At 44.5% G+C, this 26,023-nt stretch overlaps 1 long non-coding RNA gene across 1 annotated transcript in view; it reads right to left on the bottom strand.

Annotated features, from left to right (window-relative positions):
* Positions 1–1,986: 1,986 nt before the first annotated feature.
* LOC105545046 overlaps positions 1,987–26,023 on the bottom strand; it is a 75,856-nt gene continuing 51,819 nt past the window's right edge. Inside the window, exon 3 of the long non-coding RNA XR_001006858.1 lies at positions 1,987–2,186. This is a non-coding gene — a long non-coding RNA (uncharacterized LOC105545046). The remainder of the gene's footprint in view (positions 2,187–26,023) is intronic.

Raw genomic sequence — 26,023 nt, forward strand, 5'->3', positions numbered from 1 at the left:
TGACTGTGCCATCCCTAACCCAATCCAGCCCTCTCCTATCATGGAAGAAGAAAGTGCAGCCCAGAGAGGTTAAGCAACTAGCTGGAAGTCACACAGCAGGCTTAGTCATCTAACCCCTCATCCAGTGCTCTTTCATACCCTACGCCAAGCCTGGACCCAGCCAGCACCCACCAGGAGGCGAAAACTTTGCAGAGGCAAAACATCCCCTTCCAACAGGAACTCAAGACGAGGGCAGAACCTCGTTTTCACGTTACAACGCTGTGAAAATGTGCAAAGCAAAATGTGGTAAAAACATGGGCTGGAGCCAAAGTGGTGGAATGAGAAAATACTGCTTGCCATGTGAGCCGGCTAATAAAAGGAAGAGCCCGGAATTGTTTGTTGCGATTATAAGGGTCATTTTTTTCCCCCTATAAAAAAGAGTAATTTTCATTTACAGGGACCCCGGGCAATTTTCCATCTAATTTGATGTTTTATAATGTCTGCAGAGCCACACAACCTCGGTAGGCTGTGGGGGCCAGAGACGTTTTATTTTCAGATGTCCAAGGTTATTGGTTCATCAAGAGCTAAAGGAAAATGCGACCGGGTTTTCATGAGTCCTGGTAAGAAAGCGGGCAGGGGATGGTCTGGGCGAGTGGAAATGAATTTGCTGTGAAGCCCCCAACCCTCAGTTGAGTGCCACCCCCACTCCAGTAGCACCCAGAGCACCAGGCTGGTAAGGCTGGGGCACAGTCATTGCCTCAGGTAAGGAAGCGAAGACCTGACCCCGCCCCGCCTTCAGTCCAGAGCACAGCGCCACCCGGCTGACCTGTCCTGCACGCACATGGCCCACCCAGCTCTCCTATTAGGAGTTTTACGTGTATTTCTCATTTAATCATCACAGCAGCCCATGGAGAGTGGGGACTGCTATTATCTCTGGTTTACAGATGAGGAAACTGGGCTTAGAAAAATTAGCTACCGGCTTGAAGCCTCCCGAACACGAGGTAAGAGTCTAAATCTAACTACTCTGTCTACACTGTGGCATAATCCTTTCACCACCACCATCATACTAGGTCCTTCCTGCTCACCCAGGCCCCACCTATTTTGGCTTCACAAAATGGGTGCAGGGTAGGGGGTGTGGGGTACAGAGGTTGAAGGGGACGCAGTCTTTACCCTCAGTACTTACAGGATTGTTAAGAGACTTGGGACAGCCATCCAAAACCAATCCCAATGGACAGTGCATCATGCAGGGCCTCAGTTTCTTTTTCTATAAAATGGGCATAACACCATTGATTTGACTGCAACATTATGAGGCTTCGATGAGAGAACACCATTGGGAAAAAACTTGGTCTTGACACTCCTGTCCTGCTGAGATAGCAAAACAAAGAAGAGATTATGGGAGTAAGGACTAGAGACAGAGGGTGAGAAAAGACGGAGTGAGGAGGAATAAGGAATGGAAGCAGAGAAGCACAAGGACAGCTGAGAGAAGAGCACAAGGTAGGGTGCCCATGGCTGGGCTTTTACTGAGCACTTAGTGTGCACCAGGCCTCGGGGTGCTTTATGTGCATAAAGCCATTCAATTTCCAACAGGGAGAGTGGAGGCAATTATTTCTACTTTACAGATGAACCTTCTAGTGCCTGACATGGGGGTGGACAACAGCCCAAAGGTTGCTGTGACAGGGCTCTTAACCTGACCTGGGGACCTGGAGGGATCACTGTGGGGCAAAAGGGCAGACAATCACATTCCCGGCTCCTGGAACAGGCCCATTCCTTCCCAAGATCGCTCTTCTTCCAGGACCATCTCTGTGCCCAGTAACACAGACTTGGTAGAAAGCAGGGAGGGGCCATAGTAAATGCAAATGTGTTTGTTTTACACAATACCTGTTCTTACGGAAATAGAGAGGACCACAAATGAGCTGGGAGAAAAGGGAAACCTCCTGAATCCCAATCCTTAGACACTGATGCATATATTTCTAATATTTATACCAAAGGGGATCATAATGCATCTTGTATTTTGCAAGTTCTTTTTGAACTTTATTATAATGGACAGCTTTCCACATCAGTTAATGTTCTTGTATAGCACTGAAATGACAACATGGTGTTCCACTGTTCAGCCACTGCAGAATGTTGTCTAACAATTTCCCAATTCAGCAGGCGTCTCTCACCCACTTTTACTTTCCTTGTGTCAGTTATCCATGATCAACTGAGCTCTGGAAATAGCTGAGTACAGTACAGTAAGATATTTTGAAAGAGAGGTGAACCATGTTCACCTAACTTTTATTATAATAGATTGCTATAATTGTTATTACAGTAGATTGTTATAATAACAGTAGATTGTTATAATTGTTCTATTACAGTAGATTGTTATGATTGTTCTATTGGATTATTATTGTTGTCAATCTCTTATCATGCCTAATTTATAAATTAAACTCTATCATAGGTACGTGCATATAGGAAAAGACATAGCGCATTTGGGGTTTGGTACTGTCTGAGGTTTCAGGCATCCACGGCAGGTCTTGGAACATATCCCCTGCAGATAAGGGGATAAGCTGATATTTGTGATGATTTAGAAGGTGGCATTGGATACCCTCATCACTAAGATTCACATCATCATTTGCAGGAAAAAGACAACATCATACAGCCCTCAGGATCAGATAGGAAAGACAGAAGGAGTTTGCGGAAAGAGAAGGGAAGAGCGGCGAGCAGAGGGGCTGGTGGAATTTGCTTTCAGGTCATAGAAGATGCGGAAATTCCCTGCTTGTTAAAACAAGAGAGGAAATGGAGGGCTCTGATCTCAAGGGCACGGGCAGAGCCCAGTCAGCCCGGGGCTTGTGGGCTGCACGTTCCCTCTATCGTGCGGGGCCAGGGAGGTCCCCAGATGCTTCTGCTTCCCCCAGTCCAGCGCCAACTCCACTGAGCCTCCCCAACTTCTCTGTGTGTGCCTGACCCCAGCTGGCCTGCAGGGCCTTGAAGACAAGGACCACACTGGAATCATTTCTCTATTGCCCAAGTGCCTTGAGTAGGGCTAGGCAGAGTCACTGACAGTGAATGAGCACGTGAGACAATGAATGAGTGAGTGATTCTTGTAGAATTTAGAGAGGGCTCAGTCAGGTGCACAAGGAGAAGTAATGGGAGGCTATTTTCCAACCCTGTCGTTAGAGAGTCAGATGAATTGATGAGACATTGACTTGATTCCTTCTCAGCTGCTGGTTTATTCTGCATGTCCAACAAATTACTGAACCTCTCTGCCATCCAGTTTCCTTGTGGGTAAACTGGGGACGAGAGGAGGTGGTGCTGGGGTTGATGAAGATAAGATGGGTGGCATTTTACTATATGTGATTATACCCAAAAAGAAAAAGGGAGGGTGAAAGCTCTGAGCCAGGTACCTGGCATCAACAGGATATTGATTGTTAGAAAATGCATGCATTCTTAAGGTGATCCAGGATTTGTTTTAATCAACTATGGTAAGACCCAAAGAAGTGACTGTCATGAATGAAAAAGTTTTTATCTCACAGATCCCTAGAAATGAGAGGCACAGCTCTCCCTGCAAGTCACCAGGGTCAGTCAGGAGGCAGAGGGGGCAGAAACACGTGGGTAGGAGCCTTTGCTGTGGTTTCCATGGGAAGGAATGGACAAGGCAGTGTAGCTACACTGAGTTGTCTAGGGGCATAGAGGGGAACAGTGGTCCTGACTGAGAGCTCAATGGAGGAGGTGGTTGGGGTGTGGGATCTGGACTGGTTGGTTTACATCTGAAAGTCACACTCACAGGAGTGGTTTCCAATCTATAGAAATTGGCTAGCCCTGGCAAGGGGCAGTCTCTCTACGGTCTGCAAGGTCCCAGACATGAAAGCATCAGAATACAGAAAATAAAAGACATGGTTTATACACTATGAGGCCCAGTGCATTAACAGGGCTCTGAGATCAGCTGAATTCAAATCCCAGTTTCATTGCTTTCGTGTTGGTGGCTTTTCATTTTTTAATTTTCATTTTTTGAATTAGGGTCTCATTCTGTCACCCAGGATGGAGTGCAGTGGTGTGATCACAGCTCACCGCAGCCTCAACTTCCCAGGCTCAAGCAATCCTCCCACCTCAGCTTCTCATGTAGCTGGTGTGTACCATCACGCTTGGCTAATTTTTTTTTATTTTTGTAGAGACGGAGGTCTCACTTTGTTGCCCAGGCTGATCTTGAACTCCTAGACTCAAGCAGTCCTCCCAGCTCAGTCTCCCAAAGTGCTGGGATTACAGGCATGGACCACCATGCACAGTCTTGTTATGTGGCTTTTAGCAAGTCACTTAGCCATTCTGGTCCCTGTGCTATCGGCTGTAAAATGAGGACTACAGCAGCTACCTCTAGTGGTGTGTCAAGGGTGGCCAGCCAGGCCTCTGCCTGGGACACAGCTCAGTAAGGGCATAAAAACATCACTGGCATAAATCAGAAATCCAGCTCCAGTTAGCACAGGTCTCCAGTCACGATAGCTTACAGAGTTGGCCAAATGGGAGCTTGAACCCTGGTCCTGCCAGTGTGGACACTGCCTGGAATGGAAATTAAACCACGCTATTCTCTGGATGACCCACCTCAGCCGTAGATTTCTGTGCCAGGCTCCGCAAGCTGTATCCACTTGGCTCCAGCCATCAAGAGGGAATGTGAAGTTGCAAATCACAGCCAGCTGAGATTCAGAAACAGAACGAGGTATTATGTAGGGCTGTTGACCCCAGATGAGGGCTTTATTTTATTATCTACATTTTAGACTCTTTAATATGCCTCCCAAGATGCTGTCTGGTTTGGAAAATCACCTATAATAAATGCACATAATAAATCTCTTATTTTGAGCATAGAGAGGCATGCGATTTTTATTAATAAAAATAAGTTCCTCTCTGCACCCCTCCAAATAAGCGTTCCACAAGTATTTAAAGACAATCTGTTGAAAGGATGCCAGCTGGTCCACCTCCCAGAGCAACTAGCCAGTCTCAGTTGGGCCTCCCCTACTCACTGGGTGAAATGAAAGGGTGTTCTGGAAGGTGCCGGCATCTGCTCCCTTCCCTGTCATTTCGTGGGTCCCAGCCATTTCCGACCCTGGGCAAATCCATCCACTCACACTGTCCCTGGAGAAATCACACAAGGGCATAGGACCTCCTTCTTCTCCCTTGTCCTGAACTAGACCCTCCCCATCCTGCCATCCCTGGGGCTCCTGGCCTCCTGTCTCGCTCCCTCCTTCATCAGACACTCTGCAAATCTCTACCCTAGGACAAGGAGAGGAAAACACCCTGTGTGTCCATTATGGGGAAAATGGAGGGGGATGCAATGCCCTGGCGTATAAGTGACAGATTTCACCACTTCACAGCAGCATGATGGATCTTAAGACCTCACACAAGCCTGAGAAGGAAGAAAGGACAGGAGGAAAGAAAAAAGACAGGGAAAAATCGAGATATGGGACCCAATATATCCTACAAAAAATATATATGTATACAAATAGCAGCACATATTTTATAATTGAAAAGTACATGTCAAAACTGTAGAACAGTTGACTATGGGAGGAACGGAGCTGGGGTATGGAGCTAAGAGAGAAGAAATCAGTGAAAATAAAGGCTTTCTCCCACTAGATGGGGATGAGGTCAGGAAACGATCACCACAACCCTCTGCATCTGAGGCCCCATAAGAAATAAAACATAAGGAAAAACTAAATACAGACACACACACACACACAGACACACACACACAGAGAGAGAGAGGCAAATCCTACTCTAAAAATGACTTGTTTTTTGATTATTCCAATGAGCCATGCTTGCTCCATGCCTGGCTTTGGACATGCAATTCCCTCTGCATGAAATGCTGTTCCCCACCCTTTCAGCCACTTGACTTTGCCCATCCTTCAGCTCTCTCCATTTCCTGTCCTTCCCCCACCTGCCCCCGACCAGGCCAGGTGGCCGTACCTGTTGTATTAGTCAGCTCAGGCTGCTCTAACAGAACACTACAGACCAGGCAGCTTAAAGAACAGGAGTTTCTTTTCTCACAGTTTGGCAGGCTGGAAGTCCAGGATAAAGGTGCAACAGGGTTGGTTCCTGGTAAGGCCTCTCTACCTGGTTTGTAGACTGCCGCCTTCTTGCTGTGTCCTCACACAGCCTTTCCTGTGTGGATGCTCAAGGGGAGAGGGCTCTGGTGTCTCTTCTTCTCCTTATGAGGACAACAGCTGTACCAGATTGGGGCCCCAAGCTGATGGTCTCATTTCACCTTAATGACCTCCCTAAAGGCCCTATCTCCAATGATAATCACACTCTGAAGTATGGGGTTTAGGGCTTCCACATGTGAATGTGGGTGAGGGGGACACAATCTAGCCCCCAATACACCTCCTGCCCTTGTTTGTTTTCCTTCAACAGCTTCTCACGCACCTGCGCGTATCCGAGGCTATCCTCTGAGCACGTCCATGTCAGGACTCACTCACCTTCGACGGTCATCCTCGCCTGCTCAAACGCACCTCTGCCCCCTCCTCCTTGCCGCAAAAACCACAGGCCCACATGATGTTTCAGCTGGCAAATCCAAAGGCTCCTCCCAGCCCACGCCCCTGGGACTTCCCCATGAGAGCCTGCCTTGCCTGGCCCTTGGACTCTGCCCTCTCCTCTCCTCTCCTCTCTCTGCCTTTTGCCCCAGCAGTGGCTTCTTGCTGCTTCCACATGCCAGCCTGGCTCCCCTAGACCCACTCCCATTCCTCTCTGCATGGTTCCTGGGGGGTTCCTCCACACCATGACTCCCCTCTTCCCTGGCTCACTGGCCTGGCCATGTGGATGCCATAGGCCCCTCCAGCTCAGTACACCATGAATGAATTCATCCCTTTCCCTGACAAGCCTATTCTCTGTCTGGCCCCACCACTGGTGACACTGGAGGCTAGGGCATCCTCTGTGACTCCTCCATCAATCCCGCCATTGGACCAACCACCAAATGCTGTCCTCCCATCCTGCTGCTTGTCTCAGCTCCTTGCGGGATGGGGATTGCTTTGCTGTGCAGGGACACCAAGATGCGGGAAGCAGAGGCTGGACTCAAGATTCCTGCAGGAGGCAGATTTTGAGACAAGCAAGTGAAGGTGGTCGGATAGATGGAGGGGAGGGTATTCAGCTGGTCTGCTCATGGCTCCATCTCTTCCAAGAAACAGAGACTCTCAAACTGTGTAACTGAGATGACTTTAATACAAAGACTACTCATCAAGTTGTGAACAAGGTTTGGGTGACCAGCAAGAGAGTGCAGAACCCAAGAGCTAAGAGGGGTGGTGTCACTGCTCCTAGGCCTGATGGGGAGTGAGGGGGTGGTCACTGGAACAGAGACAGAAGAACAAGGTGGGAGCAACGGGCCAGAGCAGTGGGGTTCCAGCAGACAGAAGCAGCCAGCCCTAAGCAACCTCATGTGTTCATGTATGTATGTACGTATTATTATTACTATTATTATTTTGAGACAGAGTTTTGCTCTTGTTGCCCAGGCTAGAATGCAATGGGAGATTCCGACTCATCACAACCTCCACCTCCCGGGTTCAAGCGATTCTCCTGCCTCAGCCTCCCAAGTATTTGGGATTACATGCTACCATGCCCAGCTAATTTTGTATTTTTATAGAGACAGGGTTTCTCCATGTTGGTCAGGCTGGTCTCAAACTCCCGACCTCAGGTGATCCGCCTGCCTTGAGCTCCCAAAGTGCTGGCATTATGGGCGTGAGCCACTGCACCTGGCCATAGTATTATTATTTAGGCATGAAAAGACCAGCAGATTGGGAGAGGACTGGCACTGAAAAGATCATTTGTCCCTTAGAGTTCCCAATGAGAAAGGGCTCACCCTGCTATGAAGATCCACAGGGGAAACATCTGGGTGGGCCAGGAGACAGGGAGGGGAGATGGTAGGCGAGAGCCTCCATTGAGGTTTTGATGGGAAGGAAAAAAGAGACAGGGCAGGCAGGCTTAGGATTGCTGGTTTGAATAATTTTAGCTGATCTGGGGTGCAGAGTTACTGCCCTGCATCTTCTGGTTCCCAACCCTGGGGTGATCAGGGCAGGTGGAGTGTGACAGCTCCACAGGGGAGGAGGTGGAGGATGTGGGTTCTGGATCTGTGGGATGGCATTTGTAAAGCACACTCTTGAGTGAATTGTTGACCATTTCTAGATCAGCCTGCCCTGGGAGGGGCAGACCCTTCAGAATTAGCAAGGCCTCAGAGGTCAAATAATCTGAATACGGAAAACAAAACACGTAGTGCATACACCACACAGAGAGGGAGTAGGGGAACCAATATCCACCCCCACCCTTCTCCCCCACTCAGATCTGCGGATGTCGCCCCTTGGCCAAACCCAACAGGAATATGGAGGGTGAGGAAGATGGCTGGGACAGTCAGAGAGGGGAGTGGCTCTGAAGAGGGACTAGACTCAGCAGCCGCTAAACTAAGCTCCTGTGCAGACAGGAGCTTTTTACTCTTTTTGAAATCTTCCCAATACATGCTAGCTGAATGGAGATGCAATCAGCCTGGGGAGATACAACAGGGCTTGCAGAAGGAAACGCACCCTGAGCTGGGTTTTGAGGGATGAATAGGCATTTTCCAGGGAATGCTAGACACATAAACGGAAGAGCATAAGCAAAGGGATGGAGATTAACACAGTATGTTTGGCAAGCTGCAAGCTTTGCAACAGTTCTGGATTGTGAAATTTCTGGGGAGGAGGCTGGCACAGAGCAGATTCCCTGGGAGTGTCTCTGCCCTCGGTCATTTCATTCTCCTCTCTGGGTCTCTCTGCAGAGCAACGTGTTCATGGGTGTAAAGCGTTTCCAAGGGGGCTGGTACAGAGGGAAATGCTTGGTAAATGGTGGTGATTATCATAATGATGATTAGCATGCCTAATAACATCACCTCCCCTACTTCCCCACCTCTGGGGGGCCTCAAATAGGACAACATATTAGAAGTTCTTTGCAAAACAAAGGATCAACACAACACAAGGCAGAAACAAGGCCACAGGGCTCAGGGAACCATCTCCTGTGGGCAATAGTCTGGTTTCAGGGCAGGGGAGCCAGCCCAGAAGTCAGACCCAATGGCTCTGGCGCTCTGAGACAGGGGCGATGACTGGCCTGTTTGGGATTTGCTAGCCTCATCGATCAAATGATCCAGGGGATGAGGGAGAATGCCAGGGTCCATTTCCCATCTGTGATCAGCCTTGACTCCAAGTCCATACTCCACACCCAGTTTTCTGGAAGAGGGAGAAATAGCCCTCGGGGGCCAAAGAATATAATACCCTTGGATGCCCCGGCTGTGTGAGACCGTCTGAGAGGCCTTTATCACTGCACACAGCGGCTGCCAAAGTCAGACCTAACTCCTTCCCAGGAAATTCTTGGCTCTGCTTGTGAGCAGCCCGTCTGGTGGAATTAATTTCAGCCTATATGATGCTAACGCCATGCAAACAGAGACATATAAAACAGTCCTCCCAAGGCTTTGCATGGCAATAAAGACTGAACCGTGCTTAATTTATGCACATTGCAAGGCTACCCTCTGCAGGAAGCATAAAGCCATCCCTTGTGGGGCTGGAACAGTAAGGGGCTCCTCGTGCCCCTGGGCCTCATGGAGGGAGCTCATTCCCTCTTCCCAGGCTCCTTCCATCTTTCTGCGTGGATTGTGGATTTTCAGACTTGGGCTCTGGCCTTTATCAGTGAGACAGCCATGGTGTAGGGGATCTGCAAGGGCTATAGAACTGGAGGTGATACTATGTCCTCTGTTCCATGCAAACCACTGCGGAAGGGACCCTTGGAAGGTGATCTGCATCCTGGAGTCAAAGGGGCTATCATCTGCTAATGCTAGAAAGAGATTTTGAGATCATCCCGTTCAGACCCAGGCGAGTTCAGAGATTTAAAATGACGCAACCAAAGTCATACAACACACTCGTGGAAGGATCTGGATTTTGACATCAGAGTAGGGGTGGGGCAAGTTCAAAAATTTGGAGTTGGAGAGTCCTGGGTTAAAACCCAGAATCTGCCAGATCCTTGCTTTCTGACTTCAAGCAAGTTATTTCAACTCTCTGTGCTTTGGTTTCCTTGTTCATAAAGTAAGTGCACCATGGGAATTCTGGGAGAATTAAGGGAGATACTGTTTGTTCAGCATAACCACATGCCCATCCAGTAATAGTAGCTATTGTTATTATGGCTTCTGAGTAAATGCATATTTTAGTGTGGGTTTCTTTCAAGCCAAGACAGGGATTTAGGCATAAGCAGTGATATGTTTGGGATCTGTGTCCCCACCAAAATCTCGTGTCAAATTCTAATCCCCAAAGTTGGAAGTGGGGCCCTGTGGGAGGTGATTGGATCATGGGGGTGGTCCTTCATGAATGGTTTAGCACCATCCCCTTGGTGCTGCTCTTATGACAGTGAGTGAGTTATCACAAGATTTGGTTGTTTAAAAGTGTGGAGCACCTCCTCCCTCTCTCTCTTGCTCCTGCTCCTGTCTTGTGAGATGCCTCAATCCCCGTTTGCCTTCCACCATGATTGTAAGCTTTCTGAGACCTCCCCAGAAGCTGAGCAGATGCCAGAGCCATGCTTCCTGTGCAGCCCATGGAACTGTGAGCCAATTAAACTTTTTCCTTATAAATGACAGTCTCAGGTATTTCTTTAGAGCAGTGTGAGAATGGACTTAAACACGTGGCTTGTTAAGGAAGATGATCCCAGGAAGCAGGAGTAAGGGAACAAGGCGAGTGAGACAGGAAAGCAGAAAAGGAAACCAGTGTGAGGGTTTGCTATTGTCTCAGTCCATTCACGCTGCTATAACAAAACTCTATAAACTGGCTTTATAAAACTATAAAGCCACCCAGTTTATAAACAGTTTAAAAACAGACATTTATCCCTTACAGTTCTGGAGGCTGGCAAGTCCAAGACCAAAGCACTGCAGATTCAGTGTCTTGAGAAGCCTGCTTTATAGTTTCCAGATGAGGCCTTCTTATGATTTCTAGATGAGGCCTTCTTATGGTTTCTAGATGAGGCCTTCTTATAGTTTCTAGATGGGGCCTTCTTGCTGCATCTTCACATTGTGGAAGGGGCAAGGGAGCTCTCTGGTCCTCATTTGTCCCAGTCATGAGGTCTCTACCTCCATGACCTAATCATCTCCCAGAGACCCCACCCTCTAATACTATAATATTGGTGATTAGGTTTCAACCCATGAATTTGAAAAGATACAAACATTCAGATCATAACAGTTACCATGAATGCTACTGTGGGCAATGGGAGCTCAATTCTGCTGGTGGACTTTATAGAGAAATTTATAAAACTATCGAGGATATGAAAAAGACTTAAATAAATGAAATGATGGAGCACGGAAGAACCAGAATGGTATTATATTGTTTTTTGTTTTTGTGTTTTTGTTTTTGAGATGGAGTCTTGCTCTTGTCGCCCAGGCTAGAGTGCAATGTTGGGATCTCAGCTCACTGCAACTCCTGCCTCCTGAGTTTAAGCAATTCTCCTGCCTCAGCCTCCCAGGTAGCTGGAATTACAAGCAGGTGCCACCATGCCCGGCTAATTTTTGTATTTTTAGTAGAGATGGGGTTTCGCCATGTTGGCCAGGCTGGTCTCGAACTCCTGACCTCAAGTGATCCACCCACCTCAGCCTCTCAAAGTGCTTGGATTACAGGCATGAGCCACTGTGCCCAGCTGGTGTTATATTGTTAAAAGCAAAACTGTAGACAATTGAAAGAGTTTAATTGAACAAAGAATGATTTGCAAATCAGGCAACCTTCCGAACCACAGGAGGCTCAGAGACTCCAGTGCAGCCATGTGGTGGAAGAACATTTATGGTCAGAAAAAGGAAAGTGACCTACAGAAAATAGAATTGAGGCACAGAAACAGCTAGATTGGTTATAGCTTGGCATTTGCCTTATTTGAACAGTTTGAACAGTTGGCTGTCTTTAATTTGCCCAAACACAGTGACTGGCACTAGAGTAGGTTAGTCTGTTTACACATCCAATTCAGTTGCAGTTTATTATGTACAGAGAAACCTTTAGACTGAACTTGAAGTATACAAGGAGGCAGCTTTAGGCTAAACTTGATTTAACAATATTAGTTAAGGTCTGGCCAGGGAAAGAGAAACCATTCTGGGAACTCTAAGGATGAAGAGATATGATACAGAATTAGAGGTTTTCATAGTCTTTGGAAAGCTGAAGGAGCAAAACCCAGGAAGGGCACGGTCAGGAATTCTGAGGTTTCTGGGATCACAGGGCAGATGCTGGAGCCCAATGTGAGTGCTTCTCAAAAAGATGCTCAAAGTTGTGGTCAAAATTCCATGTCTGTGCTTTGCAATACACACAGAGGCCCAGAGAGGAGAAAGAGGCTTTCACTTCCTCCCTCCAACCTCATGCCAGTGCCTCGCATGATGGACTCTCACTGGGCCCATGAACAACAGAGTCTGGGAAACGTAGTTTTCAGGCTCCGTGATCCAGAGGCACAGGGAAGAGCTCAGGATGGTGAGGCTGGTGGTGAGAATGAACACACAATATTTGGCATAGACATAGATATTGATCTCCTTCCACCCCCAGATTTATCGGCAAATGCAATGAGATGTCAACTGAATCCTTGAGAATTGTAAGAGTCATAAAAACGAATGAAGATATGAGGATAACCAAGATATTGTTGAATAAAAGGAAGAAGAAGGAGGCACCAGAGAAGGAGAAAGGGTGTCCCAAGACCACCCCAGGTTTAATGATTCACCAGGAGACTCACAGGACTTGACATGTGGTCCCCCTCATAGCTATAACTTATGACAGTTAAGGATGCAAAGTAAAATTATCAAAGGGAAAAGGCACAGGGGCAAAATCCAGAGGAAACTGGGCGCAAGCTTCTAAGGGTCCTCTCCCAGTAGAGTCTCATGGGACTCACTTGATTCTTCCTGCAATGAGCTATGACAGCACATCTATCAGGGAAGGCCACTGAGACTCATCATCTAGGGTTTTTACTGCAGCCTGGATACATGGGCCCCCTCTGCCTGACATGCACCGAACTTCCAGACTCCTGGAAGTAAAGCAGGTGGCCAACATGAACCTAGTGTTTGCACAAATGGTTTAGGCACAGTGAGCCACTCTTATCAGTTCTGGAAATGGTGGCAACCATCCCCAAATCCAGGTTCCCAGACATCATTCTAGGACCAACTTTGTAAGCAGGACTTTCTAAAGAGAGCAGTGTCAGGCCTGCTATATGAGCTCTTTTCTGCACAAAGGGGAACAGGTCCGACCAGAGAGCAAAACTTATTATATACTGTATTAATGACAGTGTAGTGTTGACCCAGGAGTAAGATGTAGATTAGTAAAACTGAATAAAGAACATGAGAGAGGTAGACTTCCCCACTTCCATATGTAGGTACAAAGATAGCATTACAAATATTGGAGAAAAAGTATTATTCAAGAAATGGTTTGTAATAATCAGGAAGCCTTATGAAATTAAATACATTGGATCCCTTACTCATTTCATTCATAAAAATATACTTCTCCTCAACAAAAGATTAAATATAAAAAGACACTTTAAAATAAAAGTTTATTGAAGGTAAAGATACTTTAAAATGCAAAAAAGGAGTAGGAGAGTTCATGACATTGAATTTGGCAACGATTTCTTGGATATGAACTCCAAAGCACAATCTAAAAAAGAAACAAATAGATAAGCAGGATTTCATCAAAATTAAAAGCTTTTGTGTATCAAAGAGCACTATCAACAGAGTAAAAAGGCAGCTCATAAAATGGGAGAAAAAATTTGCAAATTATGAATCTGATAAGGGATTTAAATCCAGAATAAAGAACTCCTAGAACTCAAAAACAACAAAAAAGAAACAGTGTGATTCAAAAATGGGCAAAGGACTTGAATAGACATTTCTCCCAAAAAGATATACAAATGGCCAATAAACATATGAAAAGATACTCAACATCACTAATCATTAGGGAAATGCAAATCAAAACCAGGATACCACTGCACACCCATTAGGATGATTATTACTAAAAAAAAATAAAAACAGAAAAATCAAGTGTTGGTGAGAAAGTGGAGAAATTGGAACCCTTGTATATTATTGATAAGAATGTGAAATGATACAGCCACTGTGGAAAACATAATAGAAATTACCCCCAAAAATTAAAAATATGATCCAGCAATTCCACTTCTGGGTTTACATGTAAAAGAGGTGAAAGCAGGGACTCAAACAGATATTTGTATACCTATGCTTAGAGCAGCATTATTCCCAATAGCCAAAACGTTGGAAGTAACTCAACTGTTGCATGAGTCCATTCTCACACTGCTATAAAGAACTACCTGAGACTGGGTAATTCATGAAGAAAAGAGGTTTAATTGACACACAGTTCTGCAGGAAAAAATGGCTGGGAGGCCTGAGGAAACTTACAATCATGGCTAAAGACAAAGGAGAAGCAAACAACCTATTCATATGGCAGCAGGAGATATAGAGAGATGGGGAAAGTGCTACAGACTTTTAAACAACCTCCTTTTTGAGAAGAAACAATCATATCTCATGAGAATTCACTCACTAGAATAGCAAGGGGGAAGTCTGCCCCCATGAATCAATACCTCCCACCAGGCCCTCCTTTGACACATGGGGATTACAGTTCAATGTGAGATTTTGGTGGGAACACAGAGCTAAACCTTATCATTCCACCCCAGCCCCTCCCAAATCTCATGTCCTTCTCACATTTCAAAACCAATCCTGCCTTCCCAACAGTCCCCCAAAATCTTAACTCATTCTGGCATTAACTTAAAATTCCAAGTTAAAGTCTCATCTGAGACAAGGCAAGTACCTTTTGCCTATGAGTCCATAAAATCTAAAACAAGTCAGTTACTTCCAAGATACAAGTGGGTACAGACATTGCATAAATACAGATTACAGGTGTTGGGTGAATATTTCCTCTCCAAATAGGAGAAATTGACTGAAGCAAAGGGACTACAGGCCCTATGCAAGTCCAAAACCCAGCAGGGTAGTCATTAAATTGTAAAGCTCCAAAATCTTCTTTGACTCCATGTCTCACATCCAGGGCATGTTAATGCTAGGAGTGAGCTCCCAAGGCCTTGGGCAGCTCCACTCCTGTGGCTCTGCAGGGTACAGCCCCCATGGCTGTTTTTACAGGCTGGTGTGGAGTGCCTGCAGCTTTTCCAGGAGCATGGTGCAAGCCGTCAGTGGATCTAGCATTCTGGGATCTGGGCGATGAGAGCCCTCTTCTCACAGCTCCACTAGGCAGTGCCCCAGTGGGCACTCTCTGTGGGGGCTCCAACCCTACATTTCCCCGCCTGCACCCCCTGACACTGTCCTACCAGAGGTTATCAAGAGGGCTCCACTCCTGCAGCAGACTTCTGCCTGGACATTGAGGCATTTCCATACATCTTCCAAAATCTAGGCAGAGGTTCCCAACCTCAACTCTTGCCTTCTGTGCCCCCACAGGCCCAACACCACATGGAAGTTGCCAAGGCTTGGGGCTTAAACATTTTGAAGCAATAGCCTGAGCTGTACGTTGACCCCTTTTAGCCACAGCTGGAACTGGAGCACTGGGATGCAGGATGCCATATCCTGAGGCTGCACAGAGATGCAGGGCCCTGAGCCCAGCTCACAAAACCATTTTTCCTTCTTAGGCCTTCAGGTCTGTGATGAGAGGGGCTGCCCTCAAGGTCTCTGAAATGCCCTGTATACATTTTCCCCATCGTCTTGGTGATTAACATTCAGCTTCTCTTTACTTATGCAAATTTCTGCAGCAAAAAAGACCCTGTATACATTTTCCCCATTGTCTTGGTGATTAACATTCAGCTTCTCTTTACTTATGCAAATTTCTGCAGCCAGCAGCTTGAATTTCTCCCTGCAAAATGGGTTTTTCTTTTCTAGCACATGGTTAGGCCTCAAATTTTTCAAACTTTTACCCTATGCTTCCCTTTTAAACAGAAGTTCCAATTTTAGACTACCTCTGTGAACGCATATGAGCGTACACTTTTAGAAAAAGCCAGGTCACCTCTTGAACACTTTGCTGCTTAGAAATTTCTTCTGACAGATATGCTAAATCATCTATCTCAAGTTCAAAGTATCACAGATCTCTAGGACGGGGGAAAATGCTGGCAGTCTCTTTGCTGAAGAATAGCTAGAGTGACCTTTTCTCCAGTTCCCAGTAAGTTCCTCATCTCCATCTGAGACCACCTCAGACTGGACTTCATTGTCCATATCACTATCAGCATTTTGGTCACAACCATTCAACAAGTCTCTAGAAAGTTCCAAACTTTCCCACATCTTCCCATCTTCTTCTGGCCCCTCCATACTGTTCCAACCTCTGCCCACTACCCAGTTCCAAAGTCACTTCCACATTTTCAGGTATCTTTATAGCAATGCCCCTCTTTCCTGGTACCAATTTTCTGTATTAGTCCGTTCTCACACAGCTATAAAGAACTACCTGAGACTGGGTAATTTATCAAGAAAAGAGGTTTAATTGGCTCACAGTTCCATAGGCTTAACAAGAAGTATGGCTAGGAGGCCTCAGGAAGCTTATAATCAAGGTGGAAAGCAAGGGGGAAGCACCTTTTTCACATGGCAGCAGGGGAAAGAGAGAGATGAGGGGAGTGCTACAAGCTTTTGAACAACTAGATCTCATGAGAACTCACTCACTGGAACAGTAAGGGGGATGTCTGCCCCCATGAATCAATCACCTCCTACCAGGCCTTCCTTCAACATCTGGGGATTACAGTTCAACATGAAATTTGGATGGGGACACCAAACTATATTAACTGTCTATCAATGGATGAGGGATAAACAAAATGTGGTACACACACACAAATACACACACACAACACTAAAAGATTACTCAGTCTTAAAAAGAAGGGAAATTTTGATATACATTACAACATAAATGAACTGTGAAGACCTTATGCTCAGTTAAATAAGCCAATTAAAAAAGATAAATATTTTATAATTCCACTTTTAAATGAGGTACATAAAATAGTCAGTTCATAGAGACAAAAAGTAGAATGGTGGGTACTGGGGATAGGGGAAGGGGAATGGGGAGTTAGCATTTAATGAGGAAAGAGTTTCAACTGGGGAGGATGAAAAAGTTCTGGAGATGGATGGTGGTGACGGTTACACAGCAACGTGAATATACTTAATGGCACAGAACTATAGACTTTAAAATGTTTAAAATGGTAAGTCTTATGTGATGTGTATTTTATAACAATAAAAACCACAAATCACAAACATATGAATAACTGTGACTACATGGAAGTTTAATGCATGTAAGACAAAAAGCACCACAAAAATGTAAAAGACAGCTTGAGAGAATATATTAGCAACCTTTAGAATAGGCAACAAATTAAAATGCTTTTAAGCCCTTGAGAATAAGACAGACAGCATAATAGAAAATAAATGGACAAAATATATGAGAGACAATTCACAGAACAGAAAGTCCAAATGGTGTATAAACATATAAAATCATGCTCGTTCTTGCTAGGAATCATAAAACCACAAGATCAAGCAATGACAATACCATACTACTGTCACCAGACAGGCAAACAATATTAAGCCTGATAACAGTAGTGTGGATGGGATGTTTGCAGATGGGAACTTCTGCACAATTCCAGAAAGGTATGCCTATGCAGTGACTTGAGAGCAACTGGCAATATTCAGCAAAATGGAAAATGCACACAATTTGAAGAAGTTGAAATATTTAGTTGAAATATGCATCACTGACAAAGACTTTGTACCAAAAATATATAACTGTACCTACAGAGCCATCTAACAGCTATATTATAGCCACTCTCAGATCCCTTGTGACGCCTAAAAGCACCAAAAAGAAAACCATGAAGTCCCTCTGTCTCTGGCTGGCTGGATGTTTAAGGCGGGAGGAGACAGAAATGTGTTCAATATAGGTTAGATTTTGTTTCAGTGATGGATTTCAAATTTCTTATTAAGTTATTAAAAATAATTAAAAGATAGATGATAGTGTCTTAGTCTGTTTGTTCTGCTATAACAAAATACCTGAGACTGGGTAATTTATAAACAATAGAAATGTATTCTCACAATTCTGGAGGCTGGGAAATCCAAGATCAAGGTGCTGGTAGATTCAGCGTCTGCTGAGAGTCTATTCCCTGCTTCTAAGATGGCGCCCTGTTGTTGTGTCCACACAGGGTGGAAGGGCAAAAGGGATAGATGCTGTCCTCACATGGGCAGAAGAGATCCCATGCTCTCAATCCCTTTTATAAGGTCCCTTGTGATGTTGTAAAATATGTATTTGCTGTTGGTCTTCATCCCAGTGTCTTGGCATCCAACTCCTAGAATCCTTAGAATCTTCAAAGTGATGTGCCTTTTTATATACTAATGAGTTGACTGATGGCTGGCAACCCTAGGTTGCTTCAGATCAGGGGTTGGAAAGACCAAGGCAAGATTAGAAGATTGGATCTTTCAGCCCCCCAACCCCCACCTCCAGAAAGGAGAGAGGAGTTAAAAGTTATCTTAATCACCAATGACTAATGATTTAATCAACCATGGCTATGTAATGAAGCTTCCATAAAAAAACAAAAGGACTGAGTTAGGAGAGCTTCAGGAGAGTTGAACACATAGAGGTCCCTGAAGGGTGATGCACCTGGTGAGGGCATGGAAGATCTGGGCCCCTTTCCCCATATCTCAGCCTATGCATCTCTTCACCTGTATCCTTTGTAATATCCTTTATAACAGACCAGTAAATGTAAGTAGGCATCTCCCTGAGATCTTTGAGCCACTCTAGCAAATTAATCCAACCCAAAGACAGGGTCTTGGGAATCCTAATTTATAGCCAGTGGGTCAGAAGCACAGATAAGACAATCTGGTGCTTGTGATTGGCATCTGAAGTTGGGGGCAGCCTTGTGGGACTGAGCCCTCAACCTGTGGGATCTGACACTGTTTCCAGGTGGACAATGTCAGAACTGAACTGAATTACAGGACACCTTGCTGGTGTCCACTACAGAACTGACTGCTTTTTTGATGCGTGGAAGGAAAAACCCCACATATCTGGTGACAGAAACATGTTGCGAGAATTTATTAAGAGAAAGTGAGTTTGTTTATTCCCATATTCACAGAGCCTTAATTCCACCCAAAAGCTTTCACCTGCATGACTTAATCACCTCCTAACTGTCTCACCTCTTACTACTATCACACTGAGATTAAGTTTCAACATATCAATTTTGGGGGATACATTTGGACCTACATTGATAGATATATACGTAAAGAGACAGAGAGATGAGAGAGAGAGATAGGTAGATAGATAGATACACAGATAGATAGATAGAGCAAACAAGTGAGCCATGCATAGATCACTAATGAGAGTTTGTTGAATCAAGAATGATAAATAGTTTAGTTTTGTGCACTAATAAAAGAAGAAAGAAACAACAGGAGAGGGAGAGATGGAGAAAGGAAAATGCATATTCGCTATGACTCAATAGGTACAGTCCTTGGTCTATATGCTAGAAGAACTTATGCACAAGAAAACACAAATAAAGATGTTTCTTTCAGTGCTGTTTATAATGTCAAAGAATTGACAGCAACATCTACACCAATCAATACGGAAATGGAAAGATCAGTGGTAGTATAGTTATATGACCGAATGCCACATAATAGTTAAAATGCACTAGCCAGATCTGTTTGGATCAGCAAGGTTAGAGAGTGGGAAGAAGATCAAGTAGGAAAAAGATAAGCTGTGCAAAAATATGTACAGTAAGAAACATCTGTAAAATTTGAAGCCCAGAAAACAATATTATGTGCAGTATTCTTTATGAACACATGCATATACTGTAAAAACATGAAAACCTGGATAAGAAAGTCACCCTCATATTCAGAAAATAGTTGTCTCTGAGATACCACAGAGAGACTGGGCCCAGAGGAGGGCAGAGATGGGACTCCAGCTATGTCTACAGTGCTTAATTTCTTTTGAAAATAAAAATTTGAGCAAATAGGAGAAAATATTAACATTAGGAAATCTTGGTTGTGGAGCATGGGTCTTTGTTATGTTGCCCTCAGTAATTGTTTTTGTGTTTGAACATTTAAATCAAGAGCAAAATAAAAGAAAGGCTTCTATCATCAGTAGGATCCAGGATTTCTCTCTGGAACATTTCTCAGCCCCCCTCAGTCCCAGCAGGAAGCCTAAAGCCCCAGGGAACGAAACCAAGAGGCGCCCCAGGTCCAGTTAGAGAGATTCACGAAAGTTCACCTTGACACTTGGTTCTGTTTGTTTCCCCTCTCTAAGCCTCGGTTTCCTCATCTGTAATATGAGGGCAATGGAGCATCTGCCTCACAGGACTGGTGAGAATTGAATGGACTGAGCTCTGGTTCATCGCAATCCCAGCAAACGCTACAGCCTTCTGACTGTGAGCATTATTACACTAGTTATCTCTTATCCCCAATATTTACCAAATATGAAGAGGAAAATCAAGTGCCCTAAGGACTTTCTTCATTCATGACCTTTCTTTCTTAAGCTGGAGGTCAAACCCAGGACGTCTTAAATATAAAAAGATGACCAATGGAGAACAAGCAGCAGTGAATACGTCTCTGGCCACAGACTTAAAACTCAAGCTTCAGAGTGACTTGTCAAAAGCCTCCCAGCCTGAGATTTAGAGTCATTGGAATAATTCTTCGGGATAGGTCCCTGCCCTACCTCCAGTACAGATTCTGTTAGCCTGACTGTGTTTGTTCAGATTTCAGGGACTTGCCGAATCTTCTCGCCATGTGGTCTTGTCTTCCAAACAATCTCTCCTAGAAACCCCACCCTAGGTCAGCTGTCCAGATATGAGCCAAAGGCCATGGGCTAAGATCTGTGTTCCTGACTCACGCAGACCAGGCGCCCAGGGCGGAGTCTGGCTTGAGTTCCCATGAGTCACTAAAGCATGGGCCAAGGTTGACACTTGGAAGGCGACATTCTACAGTTTCCCATCAGGAGGTGCCTGCAGTGACAGCTCAGGTTCACACTGAATCTTGGGCACATGGGTGCCTCTGTGCCATGTATACCTTTGTACATGTTTAAACAGGCCAGATTTTCTATGAAATGTGAAAGGAACGAAAAGGTGGCCGTGTGTGTGCATTGCATATTCAGAGTTTCACTGTTTTCTCAGCGACATTGTCAAACATGTTTCATGAATCCCTATCCTTCAGAGGTAGGAACTGAGAAGAACTCAGAGGGAAGGTCAACTGGCCACATTCCCACAGCTAGGGAGGAGCAGAACTGGGCCTGGGACTCATGAGTTCAGATTCTGAGCTGCTACTCTGCCCACTCCTCCCTCTGTGTCAGTCCAGATACTCTAAGAAGCAGATGCCCAGGTGGGATGAAATGTGCAAAGGGGAAACATCTTCCTCTTTTGTTAGGGGAAACAGCTGAAAGAGGACACAGGGAAGGCTGGGGAACTACATGGCCAGGTGCCCCCATGAAGGAGAGAGGGAAGGGAGGTTGGTGGAAGTGCCCTAGAGGTGCAGCCTAGAGAGGGTTGAGCAAAGCCACTGTCACATCTTCAAACCAAAGTCACTGTCAGGGAACTTCAGTTTCTCCCAACCCTCAGAGAGCAGCCGCTGGGGCCCTTGGTCCATAGCTCCTTGTCTTGGAGGTCTTCACAGCACACTCGTGATTGCCATACTGTCCGGTTCCCTTGAGATGTGGTTCAACATTTTGAAAAGCTATTCGCCAATACATCTCAGGAAACTTAAAATGAGCACAGCCTTTCCTCTATGTACTCCCTGTTCTAATGAGTTATCCTAAGGGAACAGGATAACTCCAGGTCCAGAGATGTCTTTACACACAGCATTGCTGAGGGTAGTGTCAGTTAGAAAAATAAACAAATGTGCATGCATACAGATATACACAGAAATGATTTATTTGATAGATGAGATGGCACTTGTAGGGTCATCTGTAGAGCACGTGGGCCCCCAGCCAAGACAGTCAAAGGTTAAGGCTGGTGATGTCACATGAATGCCCCAAGGGTATCAAAAGATTTGCTACTGACATCATGGATGTCTCTGGGGAGAGCCAGACAGGCCTCTCCAACAGGTCCAAAAATGGCTTGAGAGATTGGAAAAAGGAGACTAGCTTGGGGATTTCATTGTGGCTAGCGTGCTGGGCTGGGTAAAGGTTCCTGCGCACTGTGGGCAAGGGCTTACCTAGTTAAACCTCCCACCAATGGCAATGGAGAGAGAACCCAGTTTTTTTTTTTTTTAAATCAGTTTGCCCAGATAAGGAAAGGGTGGGTGAGACTTAAAAGCTGTCATCAGTCAAACATAAAAAATAAAAATAAAAAAATAACAGCAGAGGCAGACGTTTTAAGCAGTGAGAGGCTACCATGCATTCATCTACTTTTCTCAAGTGGGTATGTTAATATGTTAAAAACTACTTTCCCGTGTCTTCCATCTCTCTTTCACATCTGAAGACTCCAAGGTATGTGAGGTGGTGATTCACCTAGCAGTTGGCCAGGTGAATGTCCTGCTGTAGGTAAAATCTCCCCATAGGGGGCCCTAAGGCAGGCCTCAGCAGGCCGGGGTATGGTGGCGAAATCAAGCTGAGTTCTCCCCTCCAGTAGTGAAGCTAAGATCTGTCTGACTCCTGAATCGATTTCCAACTTGTTTCCAGACTTTAAATTCCTTAAATCACAACATAAAAATAACCTTTTGGGGCAGGCATGGTGGCTCATGCCTGTAATCCCAGCACTTTGGGAGGCTGTGGATCATTTGAGGTCAGGAGTTCAAGACCAACCTAGCCAACATGGTGAAACTCCACCTTTACTAAAAATACAAAAATTAGCTGGGCAGTAGTGGCATGCACCTATAATCCCAACTACTCAGGAAGCTGAGGCTGGAGAGTCGCTTGAGTTTAGGAGTCGGAGGTTGCTATGAGCTGAGATTGCACCACTGCACTCCAGTCTGGGCAACAGCGTGAGACCCTGTCTCAAAAAAAGAAATAAAAAAGAAAAAAAAGAATAACCTTTTGTATATAATATGATATCAACTATGTAAAATAAAAAATAACTTGAAATACTGAGTACGGGAATATTGTCAGTGGTTGACTTTCTATGATATTTTTCTGACTTTTCTATGTTTTCCAAATGTTTTGAGTGCATATTACTTTTAAAAATTGAAATAGATTTTATTTTAACATTCTCCTCAACATTATGCTTGATCTGCGAACTCCCTTACAACAGGGTTTAGATCTGTCATGGGAGAAAATCAGAAGTGAGACTACAGAAGAAAAAAAAAGTGACGTTCCCCAACAGCTCTGTTAGATATGAGCTCCCTAGTGAAAAATCACTACCAATGTGAAGCTTTGCAAAAGGTAATTCTTGTGCCAAGAAAAGTCTGAGCAGAAGTTTGCTTTGCTCTTTACAAAGATACAAACTCTAACACCTAATCTTTTATTTAGGCAGATAGGGTCTTGCTGTATTGCCCAGACTGGAGTGCAGTGGCTACTCACAGGTGCATTCATAGTACACTATAGCCTCGAACTCCTGGGTTCAAGAGATCCTTCTGCCTCAGTCTATAGGCATGTGCTGCAGTGCTTGGCTCACCAACACCTAATTGTCTCTTAGGCTTTGGTATTCTGTTAATGTATTCATCAGGGAAGGCTAGGTGACAAGGAGTCTTAAACGTGGAGTAGCCCAACACAATAGAAGTGTGTTTCTTGCTTATGTAACAGCCACAGTGGTGCCAAAATAGCATAAGTGAAAAATGAATGTGGGAATGCCCCTTATTTGATGAAGCCACTCAGGGACCCAAGCTGACCAAGGCTTTGCCCCCTCCAACTAGTTGCTGGCAAAGTTGCCTCCATCATCTCCATTCCAGCCAGTAGGAGGGAGGAAGGCCTGTGAGAGGTTTTCATCCGCCAAGAAGGAAAATGGCCACATCACTTCTGCTCAATTCCATTTGGCTAGAACTCAGTTACTTGGCTAATTTCACTGCCACGAGATGGGGAAACACAGTGTCCACCAAGGAGCAAAAGACACGGATTTTGATGAGCCACTATCATTTTCTATTAGTGTTTTAAAAGCTGGTTCTATGCCCAGCAATTAATCACCTATAAGGGATCCAAAAATAATGCTGGATCCCACTAACCAAATCAAAAAATTAAACATCTTCAAGACTTTGAATTACATTTATAAATTGCTTACACTCAATTTGCTTTTAAATATCTCAATGATCTGACAACTCTTCCCAATACTGAAGTACTTCTTATACATCAGATAAACTTACATAAATAGTGAAGTATATATACATGATATACATATGAGATATATAAGATAGGAGATCTATATCTTATATCATAGATATGACATCTATAAGATATGAGATCTACATCTTACAGATACAAGATCTATATCTTATATCTATATAAGATATATTTTACATATATAATATATATAAGCTTAGTAAGATTTCCACTTAAAATCACAAATATAAGTCAATTATTGAACTGTTTATTTAATTGGAGTCAAAAGACTACCACTCTAAAATATCAAATTATCTTAATACCAAATTTATACTGATTCCTTAATGTGCAAAAATAATGTGATGTGTTTTGAGTCTCTTACATACATTGGAAGCATCCTCGACTTTGTCTTGTTATGTGTGATTCTTTCTCCCTGGTCACAATTTGCCCCGGCCCACTGGATAATGACAGAATTTGAGGGTTGTTATTGGCTTAGATGCAATGAAGTGTTTTTGCAGGAGGTCTTGAGGAGGGTTGGCAGTCCCCCAATCAGCTACAACCTCAGTGAATCTCACTAGAGTTGCAAGCAACAGGAGGCGAACCTCCTCAGACAGGGGAGGAGTGCTGCTTCTGCTGGCAAAGGAAGCTTGGCAAAGTCTAGAAGCTCAAAGTTTTCATTGTCGTTGGAATCTGCCCATGTGTCCATTTCCAATTCTCAAGGCCCTGCTGTTTCCCAATTAACATCATAACTTAAAGATGAAATAATAAAAATGAAAACATATGCTCATGAATGTTTACAGCAGCTTTATTCATGATAGCCAAAACTGGAAACAGTCCATTCATAGGAAAGCAGGTAAACAAGCTGTGGTATTTAAACAATGATATACTACTCAAGAAAAAAAATGAACTGCCAATACACCCACAAACACAGATAATCTCCAAAATATGATGTGAGTGAAAGAAGCCTTACACAAGAGTACATATTAGATGATTCCATTTACATAAAGTTTTAAAACAAGTTAATCTAATCTACTGTTGAGGAAACAGACGTTACCTTTACAGATGTGGGGGCAGGGATCAATTGGGGAAGGGGTGGGAGGGAATATGTTGGGGGTAATGTCCAGACTTTCAACTCTGATTGGAATTTTGTCAGCTAAATGTCCACTTTCATAGTCTACAAGTTCTGCTTTCCAAATAATGGTTGGTCACAATTCCACTAAGTCTTCTGCTGCTCTGTAACTAGGACTCACTTTACTCCAGTTCCCAATAACATGCTCCTCACTTCCTTTTGAGTCTTCTCCAGCAGCACCCATCTACCAACAGCCTATTTATGATGATTTAGATATTCTCTAAGACAATATAGGCTTTCCCTGCTGTGCCCCTTACTTGATCCTGTGTCTTCACCAGCCAAGTTCTTAACATCCCTATTTCTATTGAGAGTGGGTTCAGCACAATTCAGGCCTCATCTATCATGCTCCTGAAAATTCTTCCAAACTCCACCAATTGCCCAATTCCAAAGAGATTTCCACATTTTTAGGTGTTTCTTGTAGCAGCACCCCATTTGTGGTACCAAACATGTATTATTGTTTCCTATTGCTGGTGTCTCATATCACCACAATATTAATGGCATAAATAACAAAATTGATTATCTTACAGTTTAGGAGGTCAGAAATCCAAATGGATCTCACTGGGCTAAAACCAAGGTGTTGGCAGAACTCCATTCCCTTCTAGAAGCTGTAGAGGAGAATCATTTTCTTGTTTTTTCCAATTTCTAGAGACTGCCCATATTTCTTGGCTTGTAGCCCTATACCTCTAGCTTCAGTCAGTAATGTTGGACCACGTTCTTCTCATATTGTCATATCTTTGATTATACTGCTTCTGCCTCCCTCTTCTGCTTT

This window comes from Mandrillus leucophaeus, unplaced genomic scaffold, assembly GCF_000951045.1.
Source record: "Mandrillus leucophaeus isolate KB7577 unplaced genomic scaffold, Mleu.le_1.0 Scaffold317, whole genome shotgun sequence".
Classification (NCBI taxonomy): domain Eukaryota; kingdom Metazoa; phylum Chordata; class Mammalia; order Primates; family Cercopithecidae; genus Mandrillus; species Mandrillus leucophaeus.